The following is a 12351-nucleotide window of genomic DNA, read 5'->3' on the forward strand; positions in this document are numbered from 1 at the left end:
TTGTGGAATTACATTACCACATTACCTCCGCCTTAGGTAATTCCACAACTGTCAAACCAGGAAGTGACATTACCGTATTTTCCAGGCTATAAGTGGCACCTTTTTTCATTGTTTTGGCCGGGGTGCGACTTATACTTATGTGATATTATTTGTTATTTTCACACTTGCAATCTTATTTCATACTCCAGTGCAACTTATTTATGTTTTTTTCTTCTCTATTATGCATTTTTTTGCTGGTGCGACTTATACGCCGGTGCGACTTATAGTCCGGTATAAACATCACTGAAATTGCAAAATGTTTTGTAAAATCTTTAATCATACTCCTTTTGGTTTTACTGAAACGTGTAGTCTAATGTAACCAAAATACCTGTTCCTAACCCTAATTGAAACATAATTCTGTCAACTGTACAAATGTTTCTAACTTTTCCTTTTCTACTTGACAGAATTCAGTTTTGTTGTTGTTTTTTTCTATTTAATAATACATTGTCAAACATGTATGTGTGTTTGTTGTCTCTGTGTCTGTGTCGTTTGCTCCGGCTGCTCTGGGGCCAGGACTTTTTTCCCAAATCTCATGAATAAAGGTCAGCAAATTACAGCGTTGGGGGAAAAAATGTTGCCTGACACCGCCATCTTTCCACTTCTTCGCACATGGCATACACGGGAGCGTCTGAATAAGCGAATAGGAGGGCAACGTCGGGCAAAAACAAACCGCGCCCTTATGACACCGACCATAAAGACACCACGAGTCGGACATCGGCTGGGATCAACAAAAACAACACAACAACAACAGAACACAAAAAACACACCCCAAAAAAAGCCCACAAAGAACGAACTGAACCAGGTAGGACATGAAGTAAAGGAGTAAAAGTAGAAAATAAGGAAGTGGCATCAGGAACAAAGGAATTAGAGCATATTTCGTGTGGCGTGGAGCATTCAGATGAGGCAGACCCAAGAGCATTTCTTTTTACAGCGACTACCGTATTTTCCGGACTATAAGTCACACCTTTTTTCATACTTTTGGCCGGGGTGCGACTTACACTCTGCAGCGACTTATAAGTGTTAAAATTTTATATTTTCACACTTGCAACTGCATTTCATACTCCAGTGCAACTTATATATGTTTTTTTTTGTCTCTAGTATGCACTTTTGGCTGACTTATACTCCGGTGCGACTTATAGTCCGGAAAATACGGGATTTACAAAAAAGATATTTAAAACACAGCATTCTTTAGCATGTTCACACAGCTCCAACCACACGAGTAATTGCGACCAGGAACCTTTTACAGGCCACTGGGCTAATTGGACCATCTCAATCTGAGGACCAGGTGAGTTCATCATCTTTATCTTAACAGCAAAGATAAAAGCTAGTGCCAATACAAGTCCTCAATTTTAATACAAAAACATATTCTTGATATAATTTATTGTGCACATTTTAATCCTTACGATATCTTTTAAAACTGTTAACCCCCTAAACACCACACCTATTCTCCAACAATGTTCTGCCCCGGAACCTTCTTAAGGTGCTCTGGCTCCCTGGGAACTCTTTTGGCCGGCACACCTAAAATGGCGGACACATGAGGTAAAGTCATAGATCTATTATATCGGGTAAAGTTCACATTTCAATTCTTTATTACACTGATAATTAAATACATTTTCATCATCAGTATCCCTTTTTTCCCTTGTTCTTATCAAACAAATTGAAACGTATTTGCTCACCTTATCCAAAAGCTTAAACCAAAAAGCCATATTTACTTATGAAAATTGTATGTCTCTAAATACTTTTGAAGTATATATGAAATGTAATTGTTTAAGCTTAAAATGCTTGTACAACTAAAGAAGACGTACAACTACAGAAGACGTAAAACTAAAGAAGACGTACAACTACAGAAGACGTAAAACTAAAGCAGACGTACAACTACAGAAGACGTACAACTACAGAAGACGTACAACTACAGAAGACGTACAACTAAAGAATACGTACAACCAAAGAAGACATACAACTAAAGAAGACGTACAACTACAGAAGACGTACAACTACAGAAGACGTACAACTACTGAAGACGTACAACTACAGAAGACGTACAACTACAGAAGACGTACGACTACAGAAGACGTACAACTACAGAAGACGTACAACTACTGAAGACCTACAACTACAGAAGACGTACAACTACAGAAGACGTACAACTACAGAAGACGTACAACTACAGAAGACGTACAACTACTGAAGACGTACAACTACAGAAGACGTACAACTACAGAAGACGTACAACTACTGAAGACGTACAACTACAGAAGACGTACAACTACAGAAGACGTACAACTACTGAAGACGTACAACTACAGAAGACGTACAACTACAGAAGACGTACAACTACAGAAGACGTACAACTACAGAAGACGTACAACTACAGAAGACGTACGACTACAGAAGACGTACAACTACAGAAGACGTACAACTACAGAAGACGTACAACTACAGAAGACGTACAACTACAGAAGACGTACAACTACTGAAGACCTACAACTACAGAAGACGTACAACTACAGAAGACGTACAACTAAAGAATACGTACAACTACAGAAGACGTACAACTACAGTGGGTGGCGGTAATGTAACACTTGGATACCAACCGCCATAAAACACCAAAGAAGAAGAAGAGGTCGACGCCTCAAACGCGCAGTCATTAAACAAAACAAAGCCATTGTTTTTCGATGAGGCCAAAAACACAACACGACTAAAAGCTCGAGACAAAGTGGAGAGCGGTATCGGCGCTTTTGACATCGCAGCTGGTAGGAAACGTTGCATTCAAAGAAGAATGTGTGCACGCTGCGACGGCGCGATATAGGAACCCCGCAGTTCACCACAACCATAACCGTGGAACTACCGGCCAAGATCATCAACAGGCTTACGCTTTCCTCCTCGGAGCAGAAATCCCTTCTACCGTGCCAAAAATAAGACACACAAATGTAAAACGATGACCTACAATTTAGACTAATAGCTTTACAATGAAAAATACAGTCGGTCGGAGCTGCTATTACTCGACCGGTGTGTGTCGGAGGAGCAGATGTTTTAGTGGTTTGTGTGAGACTAAATGTGGTGTTTTGACAACTGGTTAAATGGACGGAGAGATGCCACTGTTCTCGTCCGCTCTATTCTTCTCGGTCCATTCTGCAGGCGACGCATTTGTGAAACAGTTCAGCGTTTTTTTTAATCCAAAGAAACCAACCCTGGACTCGTGGGTGTAGTTCTGTTTTTGTGTCTGAGCTCATAATGATGCGGATGAAACCATTTGGTGTCATATTTGGGCATATTTTGAGCTCTGTAAAAACAACATGGACCGTTGGAGGAGCTGGAGTCCGTCTGTGCAGTTTGTGTTCTGTCCCAAGCAGCATTTTGTGATGGTTGTGTAAAGTATAGTTAGAGTTATAGTTGCTGGTTTGTTATTTGTGTTTTTTGGGGAAAAGAATGAGCACAATATATTATAGAACAGGTGATTTGAGCTGTTTTACATTTTACAGACATTTTATAGAACTAATATTTCATTGTAGTTTTTATCAATATCATGTTAGGCTCAAACTAAAATGAAATGAAGTAAAGAAAACATAAATCAATAAATAAAGTAATTACTAAAACTATTACTAATATAACACAGCAACATCATTGTGGAATAGTGACTAAGCTTTAAAACTAGACAAAGACTAAAATCAGACTAAATTAAACAAAAACAAGACTAAATGAGACTAAACAAGACCAAACAAGACTAAATTGAGACTAAACAAGACTAAATTAGACTAAACGAGACTAAAACAAGAACAACAAGGAGACTTAAACAAGATTAAACAGGACTAAACAAGACTAAACAAGACTAAAACAAGACTAAAATGAGACTAAACAAGACTAAATTGAGACTAAATGAGACTAAATCAAGACAATAACAAGACTAAATTGAGAATAAACAAGACTAAAATGAGACAAAACGAGACAAAAACAGGACTAAAATGAAACTAAAAGGAGACCTAAAAGGAGACTTAAACAGGACTAAGATTAGACTAAAACTAAAAAGTTATTTTAAATAAAAAACATTTCTACACTGAAGCTGGTCTCAAAAGATAGCCGTGTCTGTGATGTATAGTAACTGGCGGTGGAGGTAGATTGTTCCTTATAGCCTTAGCTGCATGACTGCACCTCACGCCGACCAAGGCCATCCAATTTGTACCTGTCTCTGCTCCACTGGCCTGGGCTCGCTCCGCTCACACAACGTTATGAACCGCAACTCCAGTTTTAATGAGGCTTTATGAAGAACCAGGCTAAATACACAGGTGTAGTACAGGATGCACTCGGAAATTAAACGCCGCCATAAATCTAACGGCCTGACATGCAATTGCAAATTAAATGCGGAGCAAAATGGGATGTTCTACACTGATAAACAAAGCAAATTAAATGTTGTCGTCTGAAAGCAAGGAACCGAGCATGGAAACTATATTAATACAAAAAGATAACAAGCACAGGAATTGTAACCACATTTGTGTTTATTATCGGAAATTATATACTATTGTAACCATATTAATCTATGTTTATGATGATTGCGGCAAACTAATTGAAGTGTATTTTGTATTAACGACATTTAAAGATTGTGTATTGCAGTGTACGCCTTCTCAGGTAAAGCATGACTAAATAATGATGTAGTACAACCGATGCTTAAAGGTGCAACGTGTAACTTTTCTGGTGGTAGGCATGCCGCTTGCTTGTCTCCATGGAGATTCTATTACTTTGAATGTGTTCCACAGTCCAGAAATACATCGAAAAACATGTATTCTTCATTCTCTTCACAGATCTGACCCGCAACTTGGCCTCGTTGGTGTCATCTGCTCGTCTCCATAGAGATATATAAACAGTACGTTTGGTGTTGTACTGTGGAACGTAGGCAAAGCAATAAAATGTCCATGAATTCAAGCATTGTTGGGGTTCAGCTTGTTGTTGTGGGCAGTATTTGGAGGACTTTTCACCACTCAAAAGAATATATTTTGTTGTGTCTGGATTTTTTATCATTCTGAAATCCTTGGACATCCAATCTGGTATGAATCCAAATGTTAATTTTTTGTTGTTGTTATATTCTATTATCTATTTTATTTTTAAATCGTTTGAGGCATTTAAATCAGTATTGAGCGTAGAGAGTTTTGGAGTTTGCTGTTTTAGTATTTTAACAACACAACCAATGACCTGCAATTGCCAAAAAACTATGAATTGTTGCAAAATGAATTCACCAAAATTGACTTTCCGTATAAAATCGGTGCAGCCAGATGATATTTTGAACTTGTCCAATTTTATCCATAATCCTACATTAAAATATGACTGCTTTTGCCGCCTTGTTTCCAAAGCGTACCTGCAGCTCCTTGGAAACAGAAGCTCTTTTTAATCAGCAGGTGCACGTCAATATTACTCTTTCCCCTGAAATAATCACACACAAATCGCCCTGGCTGTTTCCGTCTGCACTTTTTCTCAGTTTTTTCTCCCGAGACAAACACATAAATACACTCTCAAACATATGTCATTAGCCGGAGTGCCTGCTGTTTCCGCTCTCATGCACTTTCTGCTACACTTTTATGAATGCTACCTTTTCGCCACTGACGGATTTTCCCCCTGGATATTTGCACTGTAACACAAGCTAGTCTGTCTGGTGTTTTTCCTTCAAACAAAGCTATTAATCACCTTAATCGCCCTCAATTAACCCCCTGCACCAGACGCACGCTCGGCACGTCACTTTGCCAAACAACCGTGGCTCTGGTCTGCTCGAGGTCGCCGCTGCCAAAACAGCTGACCGAGGAATATTCACTGCGAATGTCGAAACATAGAAAAGTATACACAAGCAGAGGGTGAAAATTATAATCAGTTACATTTGCATGGTTTTATTAAATTGAGTCACTTTTTTGATTAAATTAAACTTTTCAGAGTGATTTTCCTCATTTTTGTGGAATATCAGCATCATTTTCTATGCATTATTTAAAGTTTTGTTTGTCTGGGTACAATAACTTAAATCAGATTTAAATACATACTGTATTTTCCGGACTATAACTCACACCGGAGTATAAGTCGCACCAGCCAAAAAATGCATAATAGAGAAGAAAAAAACATATATAAGTTGTACTGGAGTATGAAATAAAGTGTGAAAATAACAAATTATATAACATAAGTTGCTCCGGAGTAAAAGTATATAAGTATAAATACAAGCATAAGTCGCACCCTGGCCAAAACTATGAAAAAAGGTGCGACTTATAGTCCGTAAAATACGGTATGTATTGTTGATTTTGTTTTATAAAGTTAGTATAGTTTCTCCAAATACTGATTTCATCTTTAAGCCTTGAGTAATTATTTGGTTTACTTTATTATTATTTTGAAGTAATGCTACTCTTACGTGAGCATCTTACTTCTATGAGTATTGAGAGCTGAAAACACTTACAACCTGGTACCTGGATACTATGTAAATGCGTTGTGTCCTCAAGCCTAAACGTACTAAACATATTCAAAGCGCTCCATCATCACAGCATTCAAAATGTCTTCACTACGAGCAAGTATTTCCACTGTTTTAAACCCAATTTAAACGGCTCAAATTGTAATAAAGGTTGTATTTCGACTTTTTCCACATGCATCACTATTATAAAGTTGCACTATGTAACTTTTCTGGAGATGTTATGCCTGTGAGCGAGCTCGCCTCTCCACAGATCTGACTGAGACAAGCAGGTGGCGGTGCTTCCACAAAAAAAGTAATGTATTGCAACTTTAAACTAGAAAATGTCAGATAATAACGGGAACTTTGATAACTTAAAGCTCGATCACCCAACTTTTCTGTGTTTCATTATGAAGGCAGAATCTGACCGCTGCAGAAATCTTCATTCAATTTTAAACCTTTTATCCAAAGCAATTTAGTAAAAAGCAATTTGACAGAGCAATTTGGCATTTCGGGATGCGAGCTGATTGGCTGTGCAAGGGTGGTCCACTCGCCTCACTTTTCCATCTGAAAAAGCTGTTCTAAAGCTGTGTAATGGCCAAACAAATCATGAGCCAAAGGGTTTGTGAGCGCTTGGAACTGGTTACACAGACATTAGAGTAACATCCTCCTTTGAAGGTTTGAAAATCAGGTCCAAGACTTCAATGAAAACAACTGAACAACAATAACGGATGGAGAATATTTAAAATGCCATAAGATAAGTTTGATATTGACTTTATTCACTGGACGCGTCACAGTCCCCTTCTTCATTCGACACACTGGGGGTGAACAACACTTCCACCCACAAATCACAGCAGTTTACAGCCCCATTTGTGCGATGACTAATCTCGACATCACCAGCTTTTTATAGAGATTAGCAACGCGATCCAGGGTCAGCCCGCGTCTTTGTAACGCCGATGGACGCTCCGGTTACTGGCACCGCGCTCCCTGCCAAGCGTTTGATACCCAAGATGGAAGCATGCCCCTTTGAACGCGGTGCTCTTTAATACCCTTCACATGGCGCTGTCCGACGGAAAGGCCGTGCCAGTGCGTGTTTGTTGACAGTGTGGACAAGCCCAGATTTAATCACACACACGCTTGTAGTGGGCACTCGGCACTGGGAGATGCGGCGCTCGACGGGAAGGGCGGCGCAGAAGAGCGGTGCGCTGCTGGTTTCTGGGTCAAGCAGCAAGTTTGGAGAGGAAAATGGTTTAATTGCTTTTAGGGAGGGTATTTTGAAGTGTGAAAGCAAAGAATTAAATTATTTACTGACAGGAGATAGTGAAGGGGCTATTAAACACGATGCAAATATTAAAACTTGAAATCAATAAAACAAGAGAACTAATAAAACCTAGATTAAAGTGAGGAGAATGTAAAAACATCTCACTTAAAAAGACTTTACGCCTCTTTCAAACATCTCTTTTCCTGCTTAGAATCTTAAACTGTCTTCAAAAGAGTGGTTTGTGGCTTTCGAATGAAGATGCACGGCGCTCTGTGACCCTGAATTAGCATGCCTTCTGTGTTGATACAGACTTTTGTGCAGTGGCTGTTTAGTCTCACTTAAGTAATCCTCTTTTACCACGTTCTTCACTGCATTGGATAGAATACACTACATTGCTCTGCTTTTTGTGTGGGCATCTTTTCCACTAGTGACTACAGCTGAATCGTTTTCTACCATAGTAATAATACAACTTCATAAATGGCAAGATGTTCACAATATTTGTATTTGAACACATCTGGAGAATGAAAGAAAAATTAACACTGGGCTGCATTGAGCGTTACGTACTGTAGATGAGGCTAAACTGCCACTACACAAAAGACAAAAACACAGAAGACACTTGAATTCTGGATTGCAGTCGGCTGTGCATCTTCATCTCAAAGCCACAAACCACTTGTGTGAAGGCTGTTAGCAGAGAGACGTTGTCTGCGATGGATCACTCCTGGAATACACCGACTTTTTATCTGGCAAATATGCATATGCTTCAGACAGCTATTGTTATGTTTTGTATTTCTTACTTGTTGTAATTTTGCCGACTACTATTTGTTAAAGTCACTAGATAGTCATTAACACTCAAAGAATCAGTCGGTTTCCTCCAGGGTGTCAGTAGCTGCACAGTCAGTGTTACTAATGCAAACAGGTCACACTGTGTAAACTTCATAATGACTTAGCTAACACGCAATCACAACTGATGTCAATTTAAGGTGGCCCAAATTGGAGTGCAATTGCGGCGTGCAGTCACTGCTGTTTTCATACAATCCATCACGCTAATGCAGAGGGCAGAACAGTTTCATTAGCAGACACTGGGCGAACTGTGTCAGGTGAAAACACGGAGTGTGTGGAGGGAGTTAGTCGTGTGTCTCTGCTCGTTACGTAAGTGTGTAATACAGTGCTCCGGGTCTGCAGAACATCATCCATCAATCATCACACAGACCTGGGCTGAAGGAGCTGCAACTAGTGCAATGTGTATGGAAAATGTTACTAAGTCAAAGTGCATGGCTAAATCTACAAAACTGTCAAAAGTCACTTAATAAAAGCAAAAATAGTATCTGTTGGCCAACTAAATGTACTATTACTGGTAATTCCATAAGTCTTATTGGGATAAAGGCGGCTATTTGTTGTTACATGGCCTAATGTAGAAGTTCTTAATGATATCAAGACTAATAAGGATTTCTGCCACTTCAACAATACAACGATATTATAGTTTCCTGACCATATACCAAGAAAAAATTAAATTAAAAAAACATTAGCTACGTTTAATTATGCCATTTCGTACGCAAAAAGAGTCAAATGTATTCCTCCCAAAGTTCAGAATCTGCTCCAAACCTCATATTATCACTGAATAATATGAGGTTTGTTAAAAGAAGAAGATTGTTAAAAGGACCCAAACGATTAGAAATGACTGAATCTGAATAGAAATTGAATTACATGCACAGCTACGACTGAATTAGAACGGTCCATGTCCAGCCACGAGCTGTTAAAACTCGTCAAACCTTCAGTCTAGTCCACACTTTGATAAATCTGTTGCGTTGGTCGGTTGTTTCGTGTGTTCTGGTCGGGGCACAGATAGCAGCAGGAGCATGAGGAGAATGGAGACAGGCAGGCTGCAGATTGTCAGACTGCGTGTCGACCATGACGCCTCGAAACTCCTATTCCTCCCCCCTTTCCCCTAACCCCTCCTCCTCCTCCTCTGTCACAATCTGTCCATCAACTGTCAAGACATCACTGCGCTTCACCCTCAGCGTTTACTATGTCCACAGGTTTGTACCACTTTGTATGCGCTAGAATGTGAATGCATCTGTCTGTTTCTCAATATTCAAGAACAAATAATCATAAAAACACACAACCAGAGAGCAATAATATACAAAACAAAGTAATCAATACATAGCACAGACAAGAACAAAACAACATTAAACAGTGGTCCCACGGGGGCCAAAGTCTGTTAAATTTGTCTTGTTTCAAATTGTGTCCGAATGAGATTTTTTTATTTTCCATTTTCCGTAAGTCCATTATAATGTCCGTCCAGTCCTTGAGTGCAAGTGCAGTTTGTGTCATCCATTTTTTTTTTATAAGATAAGATAAGATAATCTTTTATTGTCCACACATTGGGGAAATGTCGGCGTTACAGCGCAGTAGATACAGGGGGAAAGGACAACTTATAGGAAGTTTCAAAAGAACACTCTTAATAGAAGAACTCTTATAAATAAAACAAAAAAACTCTTATTAACAAAACTCTCTTATCTTAATAGGGAATGGAGGAAAAAAAATAGAATAAAAAGATAAAGAAAAAAATTGAATAATAATAAAATAAAGTAAATAATATTAAAGTAGAGTAAAAATAGCTAGCATATGCTCCAAATACATCCATTTATTGTGTGAATGCATTTCTTCAACAAAATATTTCAAATGCTTGTTCTATTTTTCGAGCAAAGTACTCTCCCTAACACTAACCCTAACCCTATCTCAACAATATTAACACAGAAAAGGTCTACATAAGTTCACTGTACGTTTATTAACATTTGACACTGCTCAAACGAAAGAGTGAAAATAAGTTAAAACACTTTTTTCCCCTTTTCCCTCGTTCAATAAGTAATGTTCTATTCGCTTATATCACTGGCACAGACTGAAATGCTTCACTTGTGAATCTGAAGAGCATGTTTACTCTCTGTGAATGTCTGAGATTATACTTATTTTTGTGTTTTACGTGAAGCTAGTCCCACTCAACTGTTTTTGTACTATATTTATTTAACCATTGCTATTGTGATGGTCGACATATACTTCAACTATACAAATTTAACACACTGCTATAAATAACTGAATGCCATCCTACAATTTGCATATAAATCACTACCTGAAACACTGTTATTTTTCCATATGGGTTGCTTTTACTTACAACCCATCTCTCGTTCTTATTTTCCCTCTGCACCACCAACATCACAAGTTGCAGAATATAACATTTAGATATGTTCCAATGCCTTTTATTGCATCGACTCCACTTCTTTATGATTTGCTTTGAATTGATGAATGGATTGGCTTCGCTTGAGTCGTCTCCCAAACCCATTACGCGCACAAAAACACACTTTTACTTGTAGATCTCACAGCCAGGACGTTAAAATTATTACATCCTCTCACATTATACTCTCCTTCTCTTAATATGACAGTGTTTGAAGGTTTCTTTGGCAATGTATGTTTACTTTGAACAATAGTTGTGTCATATAAAAATGTAAATTACAATGTGTCATGTAATTTTAATTGATTTGCCTGCAGAAATAATGTGTGTGTGTGTGTGTGTTTTGTTAGAGAATCCAGCCTAATGCATAAAGCACAAATGTGAAGAATTAGAATCTTTAAATTATGTTTTTTACTTTTGCATAATTTGCACATTTACATTATCTTAAAACATTGTAAAGTATGAAAAATGTGACTTTGACTTTCAATTGAAATGGCAAAAATACATAATATTATACACTATATAGTTAAATGTAGTGTACCTCCCCCCTCAACTCCGGATGACATAAATGTTGCCAAAAAAATTAAATAAAAGCATTAAAAAAAATAATTTGGGTGTTTTTATTGCACTGAAAAAAAAAATTAATACACAATAATAATAATAATAATAATAATAGGGAAAAAAAAACACATGCGCTCTTACTCTTCCACAAACCTGACTCTTGAAATGTTGTTCTTTTGGCTATAATATTCCACAGTATGGCATTTAAAACTGATTTATTTCCATGAAGAATGTTGGGGAAGTATTCTTTTAACGTTACATTCTCATGATGTACCAACTCCAGAAGGTGTTGCTTTAATTTAAACATTGCAATAAAGCAATGTAACATCTATACATTTGTTTCCGAGTATAATGTAAGTCTAAGAAAATAAATATGAAATAATTATAAAATGATCGAAAGTATAGGCTAAAAATCACACAAACTTTCCCTCACTTCAATGTTTATACAGTAACCAGGGTCTGAAGTAAAAACAGGTTTGTAGATGACTTGGTCCGATGATAAAATAGAAAGTAGATTATAATCAGATAGACACAGACAGATCTGACTGTTGCACACGACACATCGCCTGAGTCTGACTGTTTGCTTTTTGAGTCGATGTTATCTTGTTTTAATCAGTTTGAATCTGTGCTACAGCTTCACATTCACACAGCACCAGCGCCTGCATCAGGAGGAACGCACTGTGAGAAAAGATGCCAAATAAACACACATCATGACACTGTGAACATTTAGGACAATAGAAGACACAAAAGTCATGGAAGAGGTTTAACTTCAACACTTAATAAATACAAATATGGAAGGTTCTCAGCAGTTACCTTTTTCCAATGTATTTAGTTAGTTATAACTTTGCTATTTAA

This window comes from Eucyclogobius newberryi, unplaced genomic scaffold (assembly GCF_026437365.1).
Source record: "Eucyclogobius newberryi isolate DKJ021-1_F unplaced genomic scaffold, fEucNew1.0.hap1 SCAF_9, whole genome shotgun sequence".
NCBI lineage: Eukaryota > Metazoa > Chordata > Actinopteri > Gobiiformes > Gobiidae > Eucyclogobius > Eucyclogobius newberryi.